The sequence below is a fragment of the Pelodiscus sinensis genome, chromosome 1 (genome assembly GCF_052426305.1).
Source record: "Pelodiscus sinensis isolate ZL-2025 chromosome 1, ASM5242630v1, whole genome shotgun sequence".
Taxonomy (NCBI): Eukaryota; Metazoa; Chordata; order Testudines; family Trionychidae; genus Pelodiscus; species Pelodiscus sinensis.
The window spans coordinates 19,052,715-19,058,862 of NC_143052.1; the positions used below are offsets into that span (position 1 = coordinate 19,052,715).

The window sequence follows — 6,148 nt, forward strand, 5'->3', positions numbered from 1 at the left end:
CTTGCGCAAGAACACTGATGTTCTAATGTGTGAAATCAGGGCTTCTTGCGCAAGAATTATGATGTTCCCGCTCAGGAATAAGCCCTCTTGCACAACTGTTCTTGTGCAAGAGGCCAGTGTAGACAGGCAACATGAATTTCTTGCGCAAGAAAGCCCGATGGCCATTGGAGCTTTCTTGCACAAGAGAGCATCTACACTGGCACAGATGCTTTTGCACAAAATCACATCTCTTGCGTAAAAGCACATGCCAGTGTAGACACTCCCTTGCGCAAATACTTTAACACAAAAACTCTTGCGTTAAAAGTAGTTGCGCAAAATCTTACCAATGTAGACATAGCCAAAATGTATAGGTGGATTTGGCTTACCTTAAGCCAGACGGCTGCAGCATCTACACTGTAGGAGGCCTATGGGAGCACACAATCCCGTCGGCTTCTTTTACTCCTCACAGAATGAGAAGGACTACATTAGACCAGCTAAATCAAATGCTAAAAGATTGATTTCTGGACGGTCGATCTCTGTAGTGTAGACATACCCTATGTTAAGAAAGCGTGGGCCCACACCAATTGATCATTAGATATTAATGTCAAAGGCTTCATTTCCATGCTAGTATTTGAAAACTATCAAGGCTACCAGCAGTGGTGATGTCTAAACTACAAAAAACAAGGTCAAAATAATTCTCAACTTATTCATGACAATATTACCATTGAAATTAATGAAACCAAGGCAAATAGAACTTTGTGCAAAATATGCAGTATATCAGTGATAATTATTATTGTTGTAGTGTAAATAAGGCCAGCCATGCTTGTTAATTACACTTACAAAATAGTTCTAAAGATTCAGAGGGGTAGCCGAGTTAGTCTGTAACTGGAAAAACTTAAAAAAACAACAAATAGTGAGCAGCACCTTAAAGATTAAGAAAATATGTAGATGGTATCATGAACTTTAAAGTGGGTTGTACCCACAAAAACTCATGATACCATCTACATGTTTTGTTAGTCTGTAAGGTGCTGCTAGACTATTTGTTGTTTTTTAAGTTTTTAAAATTGTTCTACTTGGGTGTCCAAAGATCTGACCAACTTATATAAGTATTATATCAGAAAGGATGGAGGACTTTTTCCAGTGAGTTCTTATGGAAAGTATTTCAGAACTGCAAAAATGGTTTTGTTGTTCCTTGTAATTTTCTCTAATATTCCAGTAATCTTTTGATGATCATCAATAACACATTACTTTGCCTGTAGGCACCATTTCTACATATTGTCCAGTTTATGACTTATGAAATCTTTAGCATACAGCAGTAATTGTATCAAAGGGGATAATACATGATTCTTTGGGACATGCAATATCTATAGCTTCCACAAGACCAGAAATTGGAATAAAATTAAAGCCTTATGTAGAAAAGATTCATTAGAGAAAATTCTCTGCCAGCATAATAGAATTAAGTTAGCAGAGAATTTGACTGAGTTATTTCACAATGAACTAATATTTTTTAAATTATTTTGCAATGAGTAAATATTTACTAACACGTTCTACTTCACTTTGTACGGTTATTGCTAATTTATCTATTATTGTACATCTTACCACAGACTGTGGTAAATTCTTTGTCATGGGAAATTTTTTAATCAGCATTGGATGTTTCTCTAAAAGATAAACTCTAGTTCAAATGGGAATGAATTCAGGGAAGTCCCATGGCTTTGTAACGCAGAAGGTGAGACAATATGATCACAATGGTCATCCCTGGCCTTATAGTCTATGTTTCATACTTCCTCTACAGATACTAAAAAGGAAGTCAACTTGCCAACTTGCTCTGGGTCTGAGAAACTGTCTTCCTGGAATTAACATAGGTCAAAACTGTCAAATGTGAATGCCTGAACTTGGGCACCTAAATCTATATTTACACAACTAATCAAAAGGGCCAATAAAAATAAACCTCTAACCTCTGACCAAAACAAATCATCTCATTTGCTTAGATGACTAGGTATGGAGTTAGGTGCCTAATTTGAATTGCTCAAGCTTAACATTTTTACTCTGGTCCCTTTTTCATTTTTTTTAATGTACTCAGAAGCAGGCCCACTGCTGGAGGAGATGGAAGGCAAAAAAGGGCAACTGCGCAGAGGTCTAGCAATTCAAAAAGGCCAGAGCTCCTTGCCACCACTGCTGTGCAGTTGCCCACACGATGCAATACCTTATACAGTAAGTAATCTCACTGAAATGAACAGCTGAGTAATTTCAACTCCTCATAAGTAAGGGAAGAAAATCTGGGCCCCACAAGAACCTGCATAGTCAAATTCTGTCAACTTGACTCATGGTGAAGAGAATCTTATCCACAAACAGTTTCATTGGGCCAGGTTCTTATCCCTTTAATCTCACAGAGCAGTGCTCTTACTTGAGAAGAATTTCCACTGAATGGGATGTGTGTAAAGATGGAAGATTGACATTGGATGATTTCAAAATGAATACTATTAGATCAACATCAGTGGGCAGAATCTGGCTCTTAGTAATGAAGGGTCTAATTTTACCAGCCTTACTCATATTGAGTAGCACTTTACTCTGAGAGTATTCCCATGGAAAACAATGAGACTACGTTTGTAATAGGATAGTACTCTATGTACAGAAGTGTGCCGATCTGAACCCTAAATCATGGTGCATTGAATATACAGTAAATCTGCACATTTGTTTATAATTAATTAAAATCTAAGTCCTTCACATATAAAAGAAGTGCACTGCTGACTCAAACTTTAAAATTCAGAGTCCCTGCCACTGAGTTACACTGAAGGGAAATAAAATGTCCATTGCTATTTATCAGCGCTCCCGAAGAGAGATCCAGCCGTTTGAAACCTATTTACTATTAATCATAGTCTGACCTCTTCATTGAGGGGCACTTGTTGGAGCTTGAAACTATCTTCACTATTCATATCTGTGAATCATACTGCCATATAGTGTTCATGTACTAGTGAAATTAGATTCTCTCCCTGTAGGGGGTAGGCATTGACCACTATTGGATGTCAGCAAATGCAAGTCTAAATACTTCTTGTGGGATGCTGTTTTACCTCTTTATCCTCTCCACTTCAGCAATTTCAAATAATCATTGCTGTGCATAGAAACTCACGGTAACTACTAATACATGGGACTTTTCACAACAGCCATTATTATGATCAAAGGAATCACTAGCAGCCTAGAGGCATGGCTCATTGAAACACCACCTACTATCCTGTCCAAGTGCAAAGAAAATAATTCCTTTGAAAAAGGAAGACCATTTGAAAACATTTTATAATAGTGCTGAGTCATTTGTTCCACTTTTAGTGAAGACAACAGACACCAAGCCCAGTAGTATTTCAAAATACAGCCTAACCTCAGAAATGTCATCTCACTGGATCTTCCAAAGTGCCAATATCTTGACAGTCTCTGGTCTGCATTCTTTGTTTGTGTCATCATCTATTGGAGAGTCTGGAGGATCTATTTTTAACTGCATATTTATTTCTTACATAGTATATTTTTATACATGAAACAGACACATTCTTTTACCTTGGCTGACATTCCACCTGAAAGACCATCACAGCAAGCTTATTACTGTGCTTCAGGGTATATGGTGCCGTAATAAACAGACTCCCTATAGCAAAGTAAAATTGGGATAGGAGGCTCAAAGAGTGTGTGTGTGCATGCGTGTGTGCACGCGTGTCTTAAGATCAAATCTTAACTTCAAGTTCAAGAATAGTTTAACAGCAAATCCAAAGTTGTAAATGCAAAAGTAAATGCTGCTTTAAACCAAGCATGAAAGACGAAGAAGTCAAAGTTGAGATTCCATACATCTGGTTTTAATATGCCACTTTATGCAGGTTAGACAAGTGACCTTCTTTTCTGCTTTTAAACTTCACTATTGGTGTGGTTGCTCCAATACATTAATGCCATCATTTGGGGTTATTTTTATAATATTTAAAGGAACAATTCAGTAAACAAATAATACAGCTTTCCTCAAAGTAAACTTTGATGTTTTAGACGCTAACATCCCAGGATAGCTATAGCAAGGGGTTTAAGTATTTGTTAGATTTTTATTCCTACATTTAGAGCATTTACTTTTTGCATTTTTATAATAAAGGTACATCATTAATTCTGACCAATACTAAAATTTATAGCATAGGGACCTAATTGGATAAAGAAATGATCTAAGATATGATCTTATTAGGACTACTGCCACATTTAGATGAGAGGTCCTCTTCAGACCAGGAATTCAATCTGAGCATTCAAGCAGCAGTGGCAATGCCAGGGCATGATATAAAATGAAACAGGAGACTACCCACAGGGGACCTGCATGCAAACGTTATTATGGTTCATTTCTGCACCAGTCTTTAGAGGGTTCCTTCCAAAGTAAACACCCTTAATTAATTCCCAAGTAAAATAAGTAAAAGCAAATTTTCCACTTACTGTTTGCTGTGCTTTGTCCGTCACTGAGAAGAAGAGACAGTTCTGCAGCTCTCACCTAGATCCAGGTTGCATTCTAAATTAGCCATACATGTGAGCTGGAGGAAGCTTATTGACTTAACTGTGCAAAGAGCAACCCATCTCACTGCTGCTAGACAACCCTTCAGGACACAGCGCTGAACTTCAGCATAAGAGCACGGCGTCTATTATCCCTGAGGCACTATCATTTCACCTACACCTGGGCGGATCTATCAAGCTCCATCTCTATTAGAGCCGTTTGACTCTGTGGTTTAAGAAAGAGAGAGAGGGGGAGAGAGAGAGAGAAAGAGAGAGAGAGAGAGAGAAGGGCTTGCTGTTGTCACACTTGTTTCCTATTAAAGAGCCTTACGGTGGATTGAGTAATTGTGTACGAAGGTAGTCTGGCTGGCAGATGTGTACAGCCCCAGTGGAGCACTAGATTCAAGGCAGATGGGTTGTACCAGGGCGCAAACAACATTGAGAAAGGGAGGCGTGATTAAAACAGCAGGCCTCCGTTTTATAGCGCTGGAAAGGGGGTAGCAAGAAAGCACCCGGGAACTGAAGTGCCCAGAACTGGGACTGGGCAGTCACAAGCAAATACAACAAATGGATAATGCAGCGTGGATATTCAGGCTGGCCAAGACACATGATTCTGTAATCATCCTGATGAGCAATGGCTCTCTTGCCCCTCCCCCACTTTTTGTATACACTTAATTAAAACGACTCCATTATGGATGGCATTAACAGTTTGTTCAGAACAGAAACCTGTGCTACTGCACAACTGGAGGAATGACTGGGAAGTGGATAAGAACTGCTGCAAGAAGTGGGCCACTGCCTGATCTGGCTCAGTTTAGAGAGGAAAGGGAGGCTGACTGGAGGAAGAGAATCTACAGTTAGCTGTTAGTTCTGAGGATGGCTGAAGTAGCTCCTCAGACAAGTGTACGGGGGGCCCCTTCGTATACTCTTCTGTATAGCGTCCAATGGGTCAAATTCACTTCTGGTAGAGCCCCATTTATATACATGATGGGGGGGAAATGTTTTACTGTCTCTCACAGAAGGATACTAAACCTTGGCAAGAGTAGATTGTCTGAAGATCCCTGTAATATCAACAGTGCTTTAGAATGCCTCACAGGAGTAACCCCTACCTAGGCTGGAGAGCAGTCAAATGCTTAATGCAGAAGTGACCCTCCATTGTTCTGAGATAGCAATTCACCCTGTGCAGAGGGCCCATGCACAAGCTATTCACCACCACTTATTCAGAAGGGTTAAGTAGTGTAGCAGGTTCGACTCACTTTCATGGCTTCTTCCCTGAGGGTGGCTTTTGGGGAAGTAACGGGCTGCTCTGACGCCGACACGCCCCCTTTGGGAGAGGTGTTCTCTTCGGGGTACTGCCCTCCGGCAGTGACCACTCCAGTCTTGGTCCACGCCCCCTTCTGGGGGGGAGTCATTGTTCTTCCTCCACTCCTCGTCCAGGGTCCTCCCTACGACCCCCAGTTCTTCTTCCACTCTGACTGCTCACTTGCCTCCTGTAACCCTGCCTTGCGGACTTATGGCCTGGGGCTTCCCTGGCTCAAACTCCCCCAGCCTACCGCAGCTGCCTCCTTGTGAACCGCGGCTGCCTCCTCGCAATTCAGCCTTTTAGGCGTAGGAATAAGAGATCCTCCGGAATAGGGCTTTATTCCAGAGGATCAGGCCAGTCTAGACGCTTTTTTCC

General features: G+C 40.8%; 1 protein-coding gene across 1 annotated transcript in view; it reads right to left on the reverse strand.

Moving 5' to 3' along the window:
- Positions 1-4,814, reverse strand: part of SEMA3A (semaphorin 3A) — a 435,303-nt gene extending 430,489 nt beyond the window's left edge. The window contains exon 1 of the mRNA XM_006117134.5: positions 4,420-4,814. The gene's annotated coding sequence lies outside the window, so the exon portion shown is untranslated. The remainder of the gene's footprint in view (positions 1-4,419) is intronic.
- Positions 4,815-6,148: the final 1,334 nt, after the last annotated feature.